Raw genomic sequence first — 20,658 nt, 5'->3', positions numbered from 1 at the left:
CCGAGGCCCTGGGGAAGGGGGGACGCGCGGGCACCGGCGCCTCACCTCCGCCCCCAGCCCATCCACGGTGCTCTGGTCCGCTGACCGCAACGTGAACGCAGTGGGTATGCTCCTTGCCACGGTGGAGGCGGCCAGGCAACGGAGGTCAGGGAGGGAACCGACCACCCCTCCCCGCCGCCCATCTTCCTTGGACTAGGGCCGCGTAGCCAAGGGTGGCGGGAAGGGAAAGTAGGGCGCTCGGCCACGCCCCGGCCTCGGTTGACGCCCCGCCCCTCCTCTCGCATCCCTTCGTCCTGATTGGCTCCTGCCGCCCTACGCCAGCGTGGGAAAAATCAGCGCCTCCCAGAGGTGGGCGTGGTCTCAGCTTCCGGGTGACCTGAGCTTGGGAGTCGACCGTGAGAGGGTGGCTCGGGAGAACTGAACCTGGGCACTTGGAAGTGGCCCCAAGAGTGAAAGGCAGGGGTGGGGGGGGGCGGGGAGAGAAAGCAGAACCCTGTCCCGGGACTTACTGTCTCTGCGCATGTGCCTTCTGGGCTTGCTCAGGTAGGCGTTTGCAGATCTTTGGACGCAGAGGGAACAGGGGTGGGTGAGCGCGTGTGTGTGCACGCGCGTGCGTGCACGAGCATTTGCTGGTATTGTGGCTGGAACTCAGAGCTGGGGCGCTGACCCTTAGGTTTTTATGCTCAAGGCTAGTGCTCTACCACTTGAGCCACACCTCCACGGCTGGCTTTTTTGATGGTTAATTTAAGATAAAAGTCTCACAGACTTTCCTGTCTGGGCTGGCTTTGAACCACGATCCTCAGATCTCAGCCTTCCAAGTAGCTAGGACTACAAGCATGAGCCCATGGTCCCTGGTTTAAAGTAATTTTTCATGATTGCCTCTTTCTGGACATTTCCAACCACGTGATTCCTCTGCATCCTGGGGCCAGCACAGAGTCTGATCTGTGACAAATCTTACTGAGTTTATTGAGTGAATGACTGAGTGACTGCTTACCACTTTCCAGGCCCTGACTGTGTGCTCCTCTAGGCCTTCAGTTTCTCCACGCTACTACTAACTTCATCTGAAAAATGAGTGACTGCTTGTGATCCACAGCTCATGGGCAATTGAGACAGAAAGATAGAACATTCTAGAATAAGGGCTGGGAATGTGGCTTAGTGATAGAGTCCTTGCCTAGAATTCATGAGGCCCTAGGTTTGATTCCTCAGCACCACATAAATAGAAAAAGCCAGAAGTGGCACTGTGGCTCAAGTGGTAGAGTGCTAGCCTTGAGCAAAAGAAGATCAGAAGATGGTACTCAGGCTCTGAGTTCAAGCCCCAAGACTGGCCAAAAAAAAAAAGAAAAGAAAAAAGAAAAAAGAAAGGAAGGAAGGAAGAAAACAAGTTAGTTCTAGAACAGCCTGGGCTACATGGTAAAGTCCTCTCCAAAAAGAGGGGTGGGCCTGGGGATGTAACTTGGTATATATACAGCACTTGCCTGACATATGCAAGGCCTTAGGTCCATCTCCAGCACTGAAAAAAAAAATTACTCTGGAGCAAGGGACAAGCAAGTAGGAGAAACAAGTTGATTCATAGCTGTATGTTGGTGGTTCATATCTTTACTCCCAGCTACTCAGGGGGCTGTGATGGAAGGATCACATCTCACTTTGTAGCCAGCCTGGGCAGGAAAATCCAAGACACTCAGTTTCTTCTTTTTGTTTGTTTTTGCTAGCCCTGAGGCTTGAACTCTGGGCCTGGAAACTGTCCCTGAGCTCCTTTAGCTCAACACTACTGTTTTACCACTTGAACCACAGCTCTACTCCCAGCTTTTTTTTTTTTTTGCAATTAATTGGAGATAAAAGTCTCCTGGGAGGGAGAATAGGGACACTTTGTACAAAGAGATGGGAGGGACGTCAGGCCTAGGCTAGAATGGTAATCCCTCCCTATTCCAGAGCTCTAAGTCACAGGGACCTTGCCTGCTAGCACCACAATGGAAGAGCGCTCCTGATCCAGACTCCCCATTTCTATCTACTAGGAGCTAGAGAGTAGCTAGACCAGAGGCTTGCTTGGGTCAGAGTTCAACAGTTAGGAAGACCCAGTTCCTGAGGAAAAGACAGTTCAAGAGGGTTCTGAACGTGAGAAAGAAGACTCCCCTCTAAAGATGACGGCCTCTGCACTCAATGGCCCCACAGCAGCAGAGCAGCTCCTTGCCTTCCACACTGCCCACCTCATAGTTGTAGTCCCAAGTAAGTTCGGTCCCAGCTCTGATTCTCTTGCTGGCAAAGAAGGCGACCCAGGGGAAGTGAAGATCGTGGGTGTCCACGAAGACATTCTGGACAAACAGGTTGGGACTGCAACTGTGATTGAGGTCGCAGCCCAGGTTTCCTTCCAGCTTGGCGTCAGTGATGTAGCAAGACTCTTCACCATCATAGAATTGGTGTGTGTTCTTTCAAACAGGTGTACTTTCTCCCTTTTCCACAGAGGCCATGTTGGTTGACTTAATGGCAATTCCATGGGTTGACTTAAGAGCGAAGCCTCGGGTTGATTTAACCGCCACCTGGCACTTTGTTGGACCAGACATGTTCTTCTTGTCCTCAAAGTCCTCCCCTTCCGAGCCAGAGGAGATGGTTTGGATATCATCACTGTCAACGAGGTCTGCCCAGCAGTGGGCTTGCGGCTGGTGCCACCTTCCCCCTCACCTTCTGTGCTGCTGGACAGCGTCAGGACATCATCAGGGTTGGAATGGGCAGAGGCCATGTGCCGCCGACTCTGGTGCATATTAGTCTGGGAATATGGCCTAGTGGTAAAGTGCTCGCCTCGCATACATGAAGCCCTGGGTTTGATTCCTCAGCACCACATATATAGAAAAAGCCGGAAGTAGTGCTGTGGCTCAAGTGGTAGGGTGCTAGCCTTGAGCAAAAAGAAGCTAAAGACAATGCTCAGGCCCTAAGTCCCAAGCCTCCTGGCCAAAAAAAAAAAAAAAAGAAAATAAAGAAAAGGTATCTTGCACTTTCCTGCCTAGGCTGGCTTCAAACCATGATCCTCAGATCTCAGCCTCTTGAACAGCTAGGATTGTAGGCATGAGCCATCAGCACTTAGCTCCATGAGACTCTTATCTCCAGTTAACTATTAAAAAGCCAGAAATGGCTCAAATGATAGAGCACTAGCCTTAAGCAAAAAATGTGAGGCTTTGAGTTCAAGCTGGCACTTTATAAGACTTTGTTAAGAAAAACAGCTAATAGCTAAGCTCATAGTGCTGAAAAATATCATTAACTCTGAGATTGAGCTATGTGTTATTAGCTGTTATTAGCTCCTCTGTGTGTGTGTGTGTGTGTGTGTGTGAGAGAGAGAGAGAGAGAGAGAGAGAGAGAGAGAGAGAGAGAGAGAGAGAGAGAGAGAGGTCATCTTGAATGGTCAGACTGGAGCTCAAGGGACCATAGATCAGCAAGATCCTGCTGTATGTCACAAGCTATTCTGTGGACACCTGGGGTAGAGGGCGTGAACCCTGTCCACATCTATAGCACACTTCTCAGCCAGCAGGCTCCCCAACTCCACGCCATGATTCATATCTGAAGACATATGGAGAACCAGGCACCAGTGACTCACGACTGTCATCCTAGCTAGTCAGGAGGCTGAGATCTGAGGATCATGGTTCAAAGCCAGCCAGGGCAGGAAAGTCCCTGAGACTCTTTTTTTTTTTTTTTGGCCAGTCCTGGGCCTTGGACTCAGGGCCTGAGCACTGTCCCTGGCTTCCTTTTGCTCAAGGCTAGCACTCTGCCACTTGAGCCACAGCGCCCCTTCTGGCCGTTTTCCGCATACGTGGTGCTGGGGAATCGAACCTAGGGCTTCATGTATGGGAGGCAAGCTCTCTTGCCACTAGGCCATATCCCCAGCCCCCCCCCCCCCCGAGACTCTTAATCTCCAACTAACAACGTAAAAACCAGGAGTGGAGCCGTGGCTCAAAGTGGTAGCAAAAACAACTAAGGGATAGTGGCCCTGAGTTCAAGCCCCAGAGCACACACAGGATCTAAGACTGAGTTAAGGCAGGAGGTCTGTCCTTACAAACCTCAGTAACCACACAAACAAAAGACCTAAGACAGTTTGGGAACACATGGGGGCGCTCTCATCACAGGAGAAAAAGAACATTCTTCATACCAGGGCAGTGTGTGCGTTCCTCCCAGTGCCCGGCGCGCTCCAGTCTGGCCAGCAGGCGGCCAGCGAAGCGCGGACGTCTGGGCTCCAACCCAGGCTACCCCTTAGTACCTTGTGACTGGGTAGCTCGTGTGACTCCCCGTTTGTACCTTGAGGATAGCCCTGCTCAGTGATCAGCACGGTCCCCTTAGGGGCCCTCCAAATCCACCCTAGCTCTGGTCCCCATTTTTCTCCTGCACTCCCCTCTATGACTCATAGCTTCCTTGAAAACTGGATAATTGTAACCCTACTTTTTTTTTTTTTTGGCCAGTCCTGGGGCTTGAACTCAGGGCCTGAGCACTGTCCCTGAGCTTCTTTTGCTCAAGGCTAGCACTCTGCCACTTGAGCCACAGCGCTACTTCTGGCTTTTTCTGTTTATGTGATACTGAGGAATGGAGCCCCTCTACATTTGTTTTCAAAACTTTAAGATATAACATAAATCATAAAATCCCATACACAATTCAATCTGTGTGTGTGTATGTGCGCGCATGCGTGTGCGTGCGTGTACTGATCCTTGGGCTTGAACTCAGGGCACTGTCCCTGAGTTATTTTGCCCAAGACTAGCACTCTACCACTTGAGCCACAGCTCCACTTCTGGCTTTTTGGTTAATTAGAGATAAAAGCCTCACAGGACTTTCCTGCCCAGGTTGGCTTTGAACTGAGATCCTCAGATCTCAGCCTCCTGAGTAGCTGGGATTGCAGACGTGAGCCATCAGTCCCAGGCAAATTCAATCATAGTTGGTAATTTGCCAAACCCTGCTCAAGACTTGATTTCCAAAATCCTGTATTTCAAGTTCCACCTCTACAGGGAAGCTCAGAGCACTGGTCCAGCTGTGCACAGGATGTTGCTGCTTGACTGTCCAGCCCCTTCCCCTGCACCCCACAGCTCCCCAGCCCAAAGCCCCAGAGTCCTCCCTGCTTCCCCTGCCTCCTGCAGATCAGCAAGCAGTCCTATCGTGTTCTGCACTTTCAGCCCTGACCCAGAGTAGGTGCTCAGTAAAGGTTTGCCGATCTTACGACGTTGTTGTTGCTATGGTGTGTGTGTGTGTGTGTGTGTGTGTGTGTGTGTGTGTGCTATTTTTGGCAGTGCTGGGGTTGAACTCAAGACTTCATGTCTGCTAGACAAGTGCTCTATCACTTGAACCACATCCCCAAACCTTTTTTTTTTTCTTTTTCTTTTGCCAGTTTTGAGGCTTGGACTCAGGGCCTGAGCACTGTCCCTGGCTTCTTCTTGCTCAAGGCTAGCACTCTGCCACTTGAGCCACAGTGCCACTTCTGGCCGTTTTCTGTATATGTGGTGCTGGGGAATCGAACCTAGGGCCTCGTGTATCCGAGGCAGGCACTCTTGCCACTAGGCTATATCCCCAGCCCCTGGCCATTTTCTATATATGTGGTACTGGGGAATCAAACTCAGGGCTTCATGTATATGAGGCAAGCCCTCTACAACTAGGCCATATTCCCAGCCCCTCCCCAAACCTTTTTGCTCTGAGATAAAGGTCTTGGTTATGCCCAGACTGGCCTGGACTGCGATTGTCCTCTCTATGCTTCCCACCAGAGCTGAGGTGGCAGGATAGTTCCACCATGCTCGGCTTTTTATGTTAAGATGATGGTGGAATGAGCTTTCTGTCTGAGCCGGCCTGGAACCTTGATCCTCCAGCCCTGTGTCCCCCAGACAGCTAGAACCACAAGCCTGAGCCACCTCAGCAGTCCCTTTGCCAAGTTCGATGCCCCACATCCCACCGCCAGCACGGTTGCATCCAGATCTGGATGAACCTGCCTAGGCCCTCCCCACCCCCAAACATTGTGGTAGGGGCTGTCTGTGTCCCCTCTACCACCTCAGCCCGGTCCTAGGGTTTGAACTCAGGGCCTGGGCACTTTCATCCAAGGCTGCTGCTCTGCCGCTTACGCCACCCTCCACTTGCAGGTTTTTAGTGGTTAATTGGAGATTCGAGTCTCACAGCCTTCCCTGCCTTGGCTGGTTCCAACCACAATCCCCAGCTATCAGCCTCCTGAGTAGCTGGGATTACAGGCGTGAGCCACCGTGCTCTGCTCCCCTCTGAAAACCTTGATTGGAGATCTCAGTTGGGTCACTCACCCTCAGCTACAAGGCAGAAGGGGGCTCCCCTTGAAACCCAAAAGCAGTAAATTTAAGACCAATAAGGGGAAGTTTTGCTTCACAGAGGGGGGACACTGGCTAAAAATACTAGTGGCTTGAAGTAGTGAGGTGAAGTCATAGACAGTCCATCGCGGGAGCAGAGTGATTGTTAAAAGACCTCAGATCACAGCATTTTGCTTTCCAACCCACCAGCTGCCTCCAGAACACAATCCAGACTTTGACTGTGGTGCTTCCTCGGCCTCTCCTGTCTTCCCCAGTCCCTGTTCCCCTCCCTGCTCCTGACTCACTTGGCCCTGGCTGGGCTCATCTTCCCAAAGTTCCTTGAAAGTCAATTGACTCCTGCCTCAGGACCTTTGCACAGGTACCTCCTCCTCCATTGGCTGCTCTATTCTGTTCTTCACCCAGGTGGCTCTTCCTCATTTTCTACACCTCAGCCTAGATGTCACCTCCTCCAGGAACTTTCTCTAAATGACCACTGGAGTGAGTGCCTGGCCACTCTCTGTCTTGTTGTCTTGTTTGTTTGTGTCTTCTTTGCCCTGATCCCAAGCCTCGTTGCCCCTCGATTGATTTATCTAGGGAGAGGGCTCCCTGGAGTCTTTGCTCTTAATCATGGCTCTGCATCCCTCACAAGGCTCCACAGACTTCAGTAGCTATCAGAGGGATGAAGGAAGGAGAGGCAGAGGTACAAAGGGCCTGGGACATAGAATGGAAGAAGGGCGAACAAATGAAGTCCTATGCAATGTACATGACATAAAAACTGAACTATGCCAGGCGCCAGTGTCTCACACCTGTAATCCTAGCTACTCTGGAGGCTGAGATCTGAGGACTGCGGTTCGAAACCAAACAGGGCATGATATACTTATCTTCAATTAACCACCAAAAAAAGGTGGCAGTACAGCTGTGGCTCAAGTGGTAGGGCACTAGCATTGAGCAAAAGAAGCTTAGGGGCAGTACACAGACCCTGAGTTCAAGCCAGGACTGGCACATGCATACATACACACACACACTGAACTATGTAACTTGAGAGTAGGAACAAGAAAGGGAATATGGGGAGAATGATGGGAGGGGTGACACTGATCAAGAAGCAGGCAGGCGCTGGGGGCTCAGGCCTGTAATCCTAGCTATTCAGGAGGCTGAGATCCCAGGCCAACCCAGGCAGGAAAGTTCATGAGATTCTTATCTCTAATTAACCATCAGAAAGGTCCAAGTGGAGCTGTGGCTCAAATGCTAGCCTTGAGGAAAAATGCTAAGGGACAGTGGGCCAGGCCCTGAGTTCAAGCCCCATGAATGACAATAATAATAATAATAATAACAACAACAACAACAACAACAATCTTTCCTCCTGTTAGGTGAGAGGTAGGGAAGAAGTCTGACAGCGCCCCCTGTTGCCCAGGACCTGGAGCAAGCGGAAGTCACCCTGGGCAGCCCAGCAAGAATGGGATGAGCCGACAGCAGGGGCTCTTTGGGCAGCATAGAGCAGCAACTTGCACAGCTGAAATGTGCATTTGGAACACTCACACCTAGAGTCATAGTACTGCATATGCCGTCCATGTGTACCTTAGAGAAACCACACATGTACACGAGAGATCTGTATAAGAATAACTATGTCAGGGGCTGGGGATATAGCCTAGTGGCAAGAGTGCCTGCCTCGGATACACAAGGCCCTAGGTTCGATTCCCCAGCACCACATATACAGAAAACGGCCAGAAGCGGCGCTGTGGCTCAAGTGGCAGAGTGCTAGCCTTGAGCGGGAAGAAGCCAGGGACAGTGCTCAGGCCCGGAGTCCAAGGCCCAGGACTGGCCAAAAAAAAAAAAAAAAAAAAAAAGAATAACTATGTCAGTCCCACAGATGAGATGGAAAAACTGGAAACAACCTGAGTACTCACAAATTAGAGAATGAGCCATGGAAAGGTTTACAACGGGAGTGCTAGGCAGCAGAGAAAATGAACGACAGCTAAGAATGCAAAATTATGTATAGGAAGTGAAAACAACAAAACACATGGTGTAGGATCTCCCCCTATAGGCTGAGACTTATTCCCCTCAAAGCCAGGAAATGATAACCACAAAGTGGTCATCTGAAAGACACTGGGGGGGAGGGGGGAGGTGTACAGCCCACAAAGCTGCAATGATGGTCCCCAGTTTTGAATCCATAATTCCTTACTTTAAGCATCCACACATTCACCACACTATTCATCAAAAATTACAGAATTCAGGGCTGGGAATGTGGCTTAGTGGTAGAGTGCTTGCCTAGCATGCATGAAGCCCTGAGTTCGATTCCTCGCACCACATATATAGAAAAGGCCAGAAGTGGTACTGTGGCTCAAGTGGTAGAGTGCTAGCCTTGAGGAAAAAGAAGCCAGGGACAGTGCTCAGGCCCTGAGTTCAAACTCCAGGACAGGCAAAAAAAAAAGAAAAAAAGATTACAGAAGTCATCAAAAATTGATCAACTATGGCTTTTCCTTAGGGTTGTTGTGGGCACCAAATGGCTGTTGTGGCTAGATTCGTATCTTCAGTCAACAAACATCGAACATGTGCTAGTCGTTCCCTGAGCCAATGGGGAAGATCCACAGAAAGGAGACGAGGATCCAGTTGGGAGGAAGAGGCTTATGATCAGAGCAGCTGACTGCCAGCTTCAGAACCAGAGAAACCTTGATACCCAACACCATTCTGCTACTTCCTTGCCCTGTGGCCCTGGGCACTTTACCAAACCTCTCTTCCCGGTTTCATCTCTAAGTCAAGACTACGATGCCTATGACTGCTCGAGGCTGCATCTACAAGAAGAACCAGGCCTGTGGCCCTGAGCTGGGCTGGGCCCCTCTGAATGGGAGGTCAGATGGTGTGCTGAAGGCTTTCAGGAGCCACAATCGTTTGAATTTCGGAAAGGCTGAAGATTACCCCTGGCTAAAGTGAGATTACAAAAAGAATTCCAAACTGAGGAGCCAGGAGTGCAGAGGGATGGAGGGAGGGAAAAGAGATTGTCTTTGGAGTTCCCAGTGGCTCATGCCTATAATCCTAGCTACTGGGGAGCCTGAGGTGGGGAAGATCATGGTTCAAGGCCAGACCAGGAAAAAAAGTTCTCAATACCCAGTCTCAAAGCCAGGCATGGTCAGATGTGCCTGTCATCCCAGCTACAATGAGGAATATAACAGAGAATCATGATCTAGTTACTGGCCCAGGGTGAAAAATGAGATCCTATCTCAAAATAGCCCTTGTAAAAATGGTGTGGCTCTGTGGCAGAGCAGCTGCCTAGCACAAGGTCCTGAGTTCACACCCCAGTTCTGCCAAAATAAATAAATAAACAAGATTGGACTGGAGTAGCAAACGATAAGGAGAAGCTGCATGCAGGTGGTTCACTGGTGGTTCACACCTACCATCCTAGCTACTCAGGAAGCTGAGATCTCATAGTTGAAAGTCAGCAGGAAAGTTCATGAGACTTTTATTTCCAATTAGCCACTAAAAAGCCCAAAGTAGAGCTGTGGCTCAAGTGGTAGAGCACTAGCCTTGAGAGGAAAAAGTTCAGGTACAGTGCCCAGGCCCTGAGTTCAAGCTCCAAGAGCAGCACACATGCACGCGCGCAACCCCCCCCCCCACACACACACAGTGGGGGAAGGGCAACGGGTGGCAGGTGAGGGGATGAGTTTGGAGCTGGTCAGCCGAATCTCCAGGGGGGTCGTCTAGGCGCTGCTGCATTAAGCATGGGCAATTCAGGCCAGAAGTGAAGCTGGAGAAGGAAGCTGGGAGGGCCAGGCTGCCCAGGAGGCTGTGGGGGGCCCACATTGGGCCCAGGCACTGAGATCTTCCTGACAGGAGATCACCATGGGGTTGCTAGAGAGGAGGAAGCACGCGGGTGGCAGGCCCTTTGTGGGAGAGATGAGATGGCCCAGAGCCTGGATGTCAGAGGTCACCAAGGCGGAAAAGGGGCCAGGAGATCTAGCCATCAATCAAAGCCCTGGGAGAGAATGGCTTCCTGGTGCCTTGGGCATGGAGCTCTGGAGATGTCAAAGTACGTGGATGAAAGGATGGTGGCTTCCGGGGTCCTGATCCTCTCTGTACCCCAACTCCTAGTGTGTCACATTCCTCCAGTGTCTGCCCCTGGTGGTGTCCAAATTCCATAAGTGATGGTCATTACCGTGCTAGTGCAAGCTCACAGAAGCCTCCTTCCTTCCTCCCTTGCTCATTTCTGCCTCCATTGTACAACAGCAGAGGCTGCTGGAGACTCACCTGCATTGGGTTTTTGGAGGCTTCTTGTTGGGGTGTGTGTGTGTGTGTGTGTGTGTGTGTGTGTGTGTGTGTGTGTGTGTGTGTGTGTGTGTGTGTGTGTGTGTGTGTGTGTGTGTGTGTGTGTGTGTGTGTGTGTGTGTGTGTGTGTGTGTGTGTGTGTGTGTGTGTGTGTGTGTGTGTGTGTGTGTGTGTGTGTGTGTGTGTGTGTGTGTGTGTGTGTGTGTGTGTGTGTGTGTGTGTGTGTCCTGGGGCTTGAGCTCATAGCCTGGGCACTGTCCCTGAACTTTTTCCACTCAAGACAGGTGCTCTACGACTTCAGTCACTTCCAGCCTTTTGGTGTTTCCTTGGAGAGCTGAGTCTCACAGACTTTCCAGCCTAACCGGGCTTCCAACTTGGATCCTCAGATCTCAGCCTCCTGAGCAGCTGACAGGTGTGAGCCCCTGGTGCCTGAGCAGAGGGTGGTTTTGGAGCACACCCACCTCGTGGGAATGGCAGTATCTGAGCGTGGCCATCTGCCCGGACATCACCTGAGATTTCTGCAGATCCACAGGCCCTGCCCTATGGGAGCGGCCACTGGACAGGTGGGGATGTCTGGGGAATTCTGTTTAAGAGCATCAGGGACAGTGTGCAGGGGACACGGGCGGCCCCCTGAGGCTGCGGCCTTACTCTTGGGCACAGGTGGGGCTTCAGGCTTTGAGGGGTCCGGACCCCCCCCAGCGGCTGGTTTCTGGCGATCAGTTGGGGCTGGGGCTGCAGCTGGGGGAGGCCTGGGGTGGAGATGAAAACAAGCGGAAGCTCGGCTTTTATTAGCCCGGGTCGTCGCAGCTGCAGGTGAGTAATCTGATTTCTGTGGCGTCCTGTTTTCTCCGCTGCCTGGCGGTTCCTCGACACCCACTCACCTGCCACCCGCCACGGGGAGAGAGGGCGGGCAGGAGGGAGGATGGGCGTGGGGACCGCCCGCCCGCCCGCCCGGCTCGCTCGGGCCGCCCCCGCCGCCCGCCGCCGCCCCTGCGCACCTGCGTGCGCTCGCTGCCTGCCTGCGGGGACCGGGGACCGGGGCCGCGCTGTCACCGCGCCGAGGGCGGCGCGCGCCCACCCGCGGCCCTGCGCCCCCGCTCCCCCCGCCGCACCCCGGGGTTCCGTGCACACCCCAGATCACAAGGCCCGTTCCCCCACCTCCTCCTGCGCACCGAGAGGGGGCTCGGCTCCCGCCCTGTGTCCTCGCGCCACTCCAAGAGGGAAGCAGGTCTCCCAACCTTCCGGTGCCAAATGGGGAGGAGCCACCCTCCCTCCTGCGAGGTGGGGAATTCTCAGGGACTCGGGGGACACTGCACGGTGAGAAAGGGCAGGAGAGCCGGCACCCGGTGGCTCACACCTGTAATCCTCGCTATTCAGAGGCTGAGATCTGAGGATCACAGTTCAAAGCCAGCCCAGACAGGAAAGTCTGTGAGATTCTTATCTCCAATAAAACTACCAAAATGTGTACGTGCAGCTGTGGCTCGAGGGATAGAGTGCTGGCCTTGAGCAAAAGAAGCTCAGGGGCAGTGCCCAGGCCCTGACTTCAAACATTCAGACCACAGGACTGGTACAGGCAGGCAGGCAGGCAGGCAGGCTGGAGCTGTCCTTGTACTTATTGTCACTGTGGCTTCCTACTCCGGGATGCTGGCTTTCCTCCCATCTGGGACATGAGGAGCTTGGACCAGTATCACACTCTGAGCCAGTGTGCCATCTGCAAAATGTACAGAAATGCAACAGGACAGAAATGCACAAATCAAATGAGGAAATAAACTCAGAAATGCTTGGCAGACTGTAAGATGCTGTCTACCTGCAAAGAATTAGAATTCTCTTCCTCCTCCTCCTCTTCTTCTTTTTCTCCTCCCTATCATCATCATCACCATCTCCTCCTTCTCTCCCTTCTTCTTTAGTGGTACTAGAATTTGAACTCAAGAGTTTCAAATTTCCTGTACTGGTGCTCTACCACTTGAGCCACTCCTCCAGCCTTGCTTTTTTGCTGGTTAATTGGGTAGGGTATCTTGCAAACTCAGGGCCCAGATCTAGTTAACCCTAAAGTCCAGGCCCTGGTGTCCTGGGAGCAGAGAGGAGAAGAGACTAGACTGCCTTGGCGTGGGAAGGGCTGAGCTTCTGAGGAGGAGGCAGTTTGGGTGGGGTGAGGGTCAAGGCACACCTCTGAGCTGGGACAGATTCCAGTAGGAAGGTGTAGGAACAAGAATAGGAAGGCCTAAACTGGGTGCTGATGGCTCATGCCTGTAATCCCAGCTATTCAAGAGGCTGTGATCTGAGGATCAGGATTCCAAGCCAGCCCAGGAGGAAAAGTCCCCACGAGACTCTTCCTTCCTTCCAATTAACCACCAGAAAACTAGAAAGTAGTCCTGTGGCTCAAAGTGCTAGCCTTGAGTGCCCTGAGTTTATCCCCAGAACCGACAGAAAGAATAAGGAGGTCTAAGGACCAGAAAGCATGTAGCCGAAAGCAAAGTTACTCATTACCTGACTCATGTAACTGCAATCCCGAGGTACATCACCTCTATAATAACAATAAAGTTAAAAAAAAAAAAAAAGCATGTAGCATATTCAGTGAAGGGGTATGAAGTGGAACCTGGGTCACCTTGGGAGCTCAAACTTTCCTATGGTTGATGAGGCCATGTGGGCTTAGAAACAGGAGAGCACCTAGCCAGGCATGACTTCTGGAAAGATCTTGGCAGTAACTGTCCTGGATAAAGGAAAGCATGAGGAAAGGGGAGAACACGTTTGTTGCAGGTGACCTCAGTCAAGGGAATACCATGGAGAGCCTGAAAGCCAATCTTTCCCAATAGCGCCATATAAAGTCCCAAGAAAGATTGATTGGTTCAGCTTGTATCACATGCTCAGGCCCAAACCAGTCATTATATTAAGAAAAAAAAATGTCGCAGGGAAATGGTCAGAACTTGAACAAATAATGTTGAGTAAGACAAGCCTAGAACACAGAGAACAAAGGGGCATGGTCTCTTTGATATATGACTGTTAAGGTGGGGGGTGGGGGGGGGGAACAGTAGAGACCAGGTCTGTGAAACAAAAAACTTCTTGTCAAATGGTATTTCCACAGGTTTGGGTCAGCGACCTTACATTATGTATCTAAAACCAAACAACTACTAAACATAAAAAGGTCTAATGTAGACCTCTCAGTGGATCACAATAGCTCAACAGCTAGGTATGTATGATCATATAAGACAAGGATAAGCAAACTCTATTGTTAGCATTATAGTTAAAGTTCTAGGTGAATTTCCTTTGGCATATACCACGTGGCTACTGTATATGATTTTGGTACATTGGGTATTATATATATGCCTACCTGATCTAGGGAAGGGAAAGAAAAATGAGGGTGTAAGATATCACTAGAAATGTACTCACTGCCCTATTATGTAACTGTACCCCTTTTGCACAACACCTTGTCAACAAAATTTAATTAATAAAAAAAAAAATGGGGCATTGTGATTGGGCTGCTTGCCCTTCCCAGTAGGTGGAGCTCTGCAATGAACATCTCACCAGTCCATATGGATAAGAAATGAAAAGGAATGGGTAAACTTGTTAGACAGAAGAAATAAAACCAGTCCCCACTTCAGTTCTCAGCCAGGCTTAAGGGATGAACTTTGGGGATGGCTGATATATCAGGGTTGGACTGAACTTGGGGAGGAGACTGAGCAGGGTGAGAGATTCTGGGTCTTCAAGGGAAGAGAGATGTTCTACAAGAAGGGAACAGTCGGAGGCCAATGCTGGGAAGGGTGACTCCATCCCTCTCACAGGCTAGGGTTAATACCCAGCATCAGTGACTTTGAAGCAGGTGGGGGAATCTTGTCCCCACCCCATAGCTGCCTTTGGGAAGAGATGAGATCAGGTGAGCTGTAACAGCAGAAGGCAATGAGCTTGTCATGAGGGAGTGACAGGTCTAATAGCAGCCGAACATGTCCCCTGAGGGCAGGCTGCCAGGCTGGAATTCTGTCCTGCTACTTCCTCTCTCTGCATTCTCAGGCAAGAGCCTCAACTTCCTCACCTGTAAAATGAAGACAATAAATAACTGGCCTACCTTCCTGGGAGGCTGGGTGAGATGAGTATGTGGCAATATACAGCTTTTTTATTAAGGTGTTGTACAGAGAAACTACCATTTCTTTTTCTTTCTTTCTTTTTTAAATTTTTTGCCAGTCCTGGGCCTTGGACTCAGGGCCTGAGCACTGTCCCTGGCTTCTTCCCGCTCAAGGCTAGCACTCTGCCACCTGAGCCACAGCGCCACTTCTGGCCATTTTCTATCTATGTGGTGCTGGGCAATCAAACCCAGGGCTTCATGTATACGAGGCAAGCACTCTAGCCACTAGGTCATATCCCCAGCCCGCACAATATACGACTTTTAAATTTAGCACCACTGAGGCATCATTCATGGATCTACTCATTCACTTATTCATTCACTCTCCCTCATTCACTCATTCATCTACTATTCACTCATTCATTTATTCACTCCACCTACTTCATAAATGCAATGAATAGGTCGATGAAGATGCTGCCTCTTATCCCTGTAGCATTTAGCAGTGACAGTCTCCTGTGACCATTGGCACTACTATGAACACTTAGGGGGTCTTGGAGTGGCCCCCTGGCCTCTGTTACTGACCAGTAAGGTGGTCTACAGCTTATAGGGGGATGGAGCCTTGGTGTCTCACTGGTATGTCCTGGTACCTAATTTGTATTTGCAATCACGAACAGTGCCGTTGAAGGAAATCCCCCTGGCCCTGTTGTACAAGCTCTACTGCTATGGTACAAAGCCTGGCCTGCCTGTGTGAGCTACGAGTCTGGCCTCTTCGGTGCTCCAGGTCCTATCTGGTAGGGAGGAGAACACTCTTGTTCTGACGAATGAACGCAAGCATGTGGATGGGCTCATAGTCCATGCACAATGACCCTTGTCTTAATAAATTTCCAGCTAGGAAATCTAAGTGCTGGGAACTCGTGTGTGTGTGTGTGTGTGTGTGTGTGTGTGTGTGTGTGTGTGTTGGTTGTAGGATTTGAATTCAGGGCCTAGGCACTGCCCCTGAGCTTTTCTGCTCAAGGCTAGTGCTCTACCACTTTAAGCCACAGTGCCACTTCCAGTTTTCTGGTGGTTAACTGAAGAGTCTCATGGGAACTTTCCTGCCTGGGCTGGCTTTGAACCTAGATCCTCATACCAACCTCCTAAGGAGCTAGGATCACAGGTCTGAGCCACCTGCAAGTGGCTTTGTGTGTATTATTTGATTATATTTACTTTCACAAGGCTCTGGAGGGGTGAATGACATGCCCAGGGCAACAGGTCTAGAAGCCATGCTCTTTACCTCACTGCTGCCTCAACCTCCTTGGTTTATTAGGACCCCCAGTGGCTGAACCTGGAAGTCTCAGACCAGTTCACTCACACCTCAGACCAGTCCAGTCGAGTCTCCAAGGCCCTGGTGACTGGAGGTAGCCCATGAGGCCTATGGCCTGGAAGAAAACCCAAGTCCATCTGGGCCGAGGCCCTGCCACATTTGTACCTCGTTCCTCCCGCTGGTCCCCTTGTGCTTCCGCTTGAGCCCCTATCACCAGAAGCCCGGGCCCAGGTGGAGTGGGGGCCAACGGGTGACAATGACAGATTTAGAAAGTAAAGTTGCTTCTCAAACAAATAAGAAAGAAGAGGAAAGAAAGGCCGGGCCTGCCCGCTTCCTGCCCCACTCTCTCTCCAGGCACCTGGGGTGCAGCTGCAGGTCTTCTGGGCTTGTTTGCGCATCCTGCCAGGCGGCTGGGCCTGGGGAGCCTCGGCACGCAGCCCTGCTCCTCCCTCCGCTCCGCAGCCAGTGGAGATGGGCTCCCTGGGTGACGGTTGTATTGTCATCATCTTGAGCATTGTTTGGGACAACAATACCAATAATTATCCTACTCCCAGCTTCCTGCGGTGAGGGGAGGGGGTTGAAGCTCCACGGGGAGCTGCCTTCCAGACTCGCAGCTGCTTCCCCAACTCCCGCAGACCAAGCCGGTCACTGCTTCTCTCTGGGCCTCAGTTTCCTAGTCTGTAAAATGGAGATGGGATAATAATGATGGCCGGATGAGGCAAGCCTAACATAGACAGGAAGCACAAAGCCAGGTACTAGTGCCTCACACCTGCAATCCTAACTACTCAGGAGGCTGAGATCTGAACATCTTGGGTCAAAGCCAGTCCTAGTCAAATCAGTAAGATTCTTACCTCCAATGAACAAGGGACACACACACACACACACACACACACACACACACACACACACACACTGCATGGCTCCAGTGGCAATTAGTCAAGGCTGGGCAGGATGGCTCATGCCTGTAATTCCAACTATGTGGGAGGCAGAGGTAGGAAGATCAAAGTCTGAGGCTGGTTTGGGCCAAGAGATAGAGATAGATAGAGGTAGGTGGGGGGGGGTGGAGAGAGAGAGAGAGAGAGAAAGAGAGAGAGAGAGAGAGGAGTATGTGTGAGAGGAAAGTCTACCTAAAAATAGTAAAAGCAAAAAAAATGTGGCTGAGTACAGCGCCCGCCTAGCTCGAAGCCTTGCATTCAAACCCCACCCCAGTGTAGAGAAAAGAAAAAGCCAAGTGTACACAAGATTTTGTTGCAATCACAGCCTTTCCTGTTTCTGCTCCTGTTTTAAGCGTGTGTGTGTGTGTGTGTGTGTGTGTGTGTGTGTGTGCTCATCCTCTGTGCTGCAGCCATGGGAAGTAGAGCCCACTGTCACCCGATTTTACAGAGGAGGACCCCGGGGACAGGGAGAAGTGACCTGTCCACAGTCAGCTCAGCTGGGCTGAGCACCAAATCAGTGCTGCGAGCTGCGGTGATTTGCTCTGTGACCGTGGGTAGGTCCTTTTCTTCAGAGTCCTAGTTTTTCATCTGGGATGAGCGGCTCATCATAATAGCTGCCTTCAGGTGCCGGGCTGGGCTCTCCTCAGCAGCTGGATGCTGGGATGGGTGACGGGTAAGGAAGGCAGCCACCCAAGCAAGCACTCAGGAAGCCAGGGCTGAGGCTGCTGTAATTATCATCAGTTTTCAAATCACAGGCCAGAACCAGCTGAGAGGATGCTGAGGCCTCTGCCCAGCCCTGAGCGTCGAAATCCTGTGGTTGCAGCTGCGGACATATTCCGGGAGGTGACTGGTGGGACATGGCTCCACCCATTCAGTTAAAAAAAAAAATCCCTGAAGTTGCCACTGTGCAATGTGCCAGTAACCTGCTCCAGTTAATGTCACTCCCCAACCCTGTCTCTTGGCCTTGGCCTGCAAACCAGTGCCATGACCTGTGTGGCTCCTGGAGAAACCACATAGCCTCTCTGAACACTGACCTTGTGGTGTGGTTTCACATGGAGAGGCCCTAGCAACACTCAGCTAGGAGGCTGAGACCCTGGCTACAAGATGAGTTCCAGGTTACCCTGAATTTCATAGCAAGATTCATGTCTTTAAAAAGAAAAAATGAAGTGCAGGGCACTGATGGCTCACACCTATAATTCTAGTTATTCAGGAGGCAGAGATCTGAGGATTGCAGTTCAAAGCCAGCCAAGTTCATGAGACTGTTTTGTTGTTTTTTTTTGTTGTTGTTTTTAAGCCAGTCCCGAGGCTTGAACTCAGGGCCTGGGCACTGTTCCTGAGCTTCTTTTGCTCAAGGCTAGCACTCTACCACTTGAGTCACAGTGCCAGTTTTGGCTTTTTCTATTAGTACTGAGTAGTACTGAGGAATCGAACCCAGGGCTTCATGCATGCTAGGCAAGCATTCTACCATTAAGCCACACTCCCAGTTCCTCTTGAAACATTTATCTCTAGTAAACTACTCAAGAAAAAGTCAGAAGTGGCACTGTAGCTCAAGTGGTAGAGCACAAGCCTTGAGCAAAAAGAAACTCAGGGACAGCACCCAGGCTCTGAGTTTAAGCTCCAAGACCAGCATATATATATATATATATATATATATATATATATATATATATATATATATATATATATATATATATATAAAATCTCATGGACTTTCCTGCCTGGGCTGGCTTTGAACCTCAATCCTCAGATCTCAGCCTCCTGAGTAGCTAGGATTACAGGCATGAGCCCTCAGTGCTCAGCATAGTCTTAGATTTTTCTTGAGTCCCTGTCTCAAGAAAAAAATCTTGACCTCTATTTCTAGATCTCTAGCTCCCAGGCTAACACTCTTCCCATAGAGTCTACCCTTCAACCCTCCCCCAGTAGACACTCAACCCACCCCCACCCCCCGCACCTGGCACAGGGCTGGGTCTAGACAAGAGAGCTTTCCCTGCCTCCCTGTGCTTCAGGCTGCCCCACAGATCAGACCCTCAAGGCTCATTCACTCTCCTTCCATTAGTCCACCACCCAGCCCCAACAACCCTGCCAAGGGGCTGGGTAGTGCCAGGGGCAGAGGCTTCCGGGACAGCGGGGCCTGCCTTTGTGCCTGCCCCCACATCCAAGGGGTTTGAGACATCTCATGTGGCACCTGGAATTCTGTCCTTCAGCTGACCCTGTGCTGTTAAGGTGGGGCGAGGGGCTGTAGATAGACATGGGGTGAGCAGGCACAGATGCCAAGCAGGGGAGGGGATGAAGAAATGAGGGGGACCAGGGAAGGGCACCTCAGAAGTGTTTTCACCTGCCACCTGCTCGGCCCCACCCAGAGATGGAAAATGTGTGTCAGAGGAAGCTGCCTGGGGACAGGGAAGGTGTGCGTGGGTGCCCACCGGCGTGTGGGGGCATTGTGGGAACCAGGGCAGGATGTGCTGTTGCTGGGGGCAGGTGGGGGGCAAGTGGGGTGCTTGAGGGGGCTCAAGCTCTCCTCCCCACTGCTTCCTTCACTTTGTCCTCTCAGTGCCTGTGGAAAACTTTCACTTCCAGAAAGTGGGGAGCACTCTGTCCCAAGGCATCTAGGGCCGCTCCAGTTCATGAAGCAAGCATTTATTATGCACTTGCTGTGTGCCCAGACATAGCATGCAGGATGGCCCCCAAGATGTGCTCAGAGAGGTGCCAGAACTGGAAGGGACAGATGGAGGCCTGAGAAAACAGGTCCAGCTGCACCCCTCCACCACTACCCTCAACCCCCAGGAGGAGGGGACTGGACGCTGCATAAGGGTAGACTGAGGACAGCTTCCTAAGGGGGAGTTGGCCCCTTGGTGCCCCTCAGCCTCCAGCATTCCTCTGACCCCATGTCACAGGCAAGGAAGGCCACACGCTCCTGAACCTGAGAAAGAGTCCCTGGGAATGCTCTCCTGGGCCGGAGCTCCTCTGTGTTTGTTCTAGAAAGATATCCTCTTTAGAAGTGGTGGCTGTGCTTAGCCAGCTGCCAGTGGCTCACACCTATAACCTTAGCTACTCAGGAGGCCAAGAGCTGAGGACCACTGTTCAAAGCCAGTTCAGGTAGAAAAGTCCCTGATATTCTAGTCACCACCCACAAGCTGGAAGTGGAGCTGTGACTCCAGCAGTAGAACAACAGCCTTGAGTAGAAAAAACTCAAGCACAGGGCCCAGGCCCTGAATTCAAGACACAGGAAGACTGGCACAAGGAAAAAGAGGAAGGTGGTGGGGTAGAAGGGAAGAGAGAGAGAAGAGGGAAGAAGGAGAGAGGGAAGAAGGAGAAAGAGAAGGAGAGGGAAGAGAATGAGAAAAAGAAGAGGAGGAGGAGGAGGAGGAGGAGGAGGAGGAGGAGAAGAGGTGCTATGTGATTCAAGTTGGATACAAGTTGCATAAGCTGTTTTGGTGTGTTTTTTTTTATTATTGTGGTCGGTCTTGAGGCTTGCCACTTTGAGCCATAGCTCATAGCCTTTTACTTAGGGCTAGCACTGTACCACTTGAGCCTCAGTACCACTTCCGTGTTTTTCTGTTTATGTGGTGCTAAGGAATCGAACCCAGGGCTTCATGCATGCTAGGCAAGCACTTTACCACTAAGCCACATTTCTAGCCCCTAAGCTGACTGTTTTTGTTTTGCCAGTCCTGGGACTTGAACTCAGGGCCTGGGCACTGTCCCTGGGCTTCTTTTGGTCAAGGCTAGCACTCTACCCCTTGAATCACAGCTCTACTTCCAGCCTTTTCTATTTGTGTGGTACTGAGGAATTGAACCCAGGGCTTCATGCATGCTAGGCAAGCACTCTACCACTAAGCCACATTC

General features: G+C 51.3%; 1 long non-coding RNA gene and 1 pseudogene across 1 annotated transcript; both read right to left on the bottom strand.

Moving 5' to 3' along the window:
- Nucleotides 1-2,132: 2,132 nt before the first annotated feature.
- On the bottom strand, nt 2,133-3,544 carry LOC125355646 (annotated as a pseudogene).
- Nucleotides 3,545-11,332: 7,788 nt separating this feature from the next.
- Nucleotides 11,333-14,618, bottom strand: LOC125354713. The gene is made up of 3 exons (XR_007211532.1): nt 14,362-14,618; nt 13,129-13,233; nt 11,333-12,234 (listed from the first exon to the last, which is right to left on the bottom strand). It is a non-coding gene; the product is annotated as an uncharacterized LOC125354713 (long non-coding RNA).
- Between the last annotated feature and the right edge of the window lie 6,040 nt (nt 14,619-20,658).

Source organism: Perognathus longimembris, chromosome 7 (assembly GCF_023159225.1).
Source record: "Perognathus longimembris pacificus isolate PPM17 chromosome 7, ASM2315922v1, whole genome shotgun sequence".
Lineage (NCBI taxonomy): Eukaryota > Metazoa > Chordata > Mammalia > Rodentia > Heteromyidae > Perognathus > Perognathus longimembris.
Note: the sequence above shows the minus strand (reverse complement) of the source record. Positions and strands in the feature narration are given on the sequence as shown.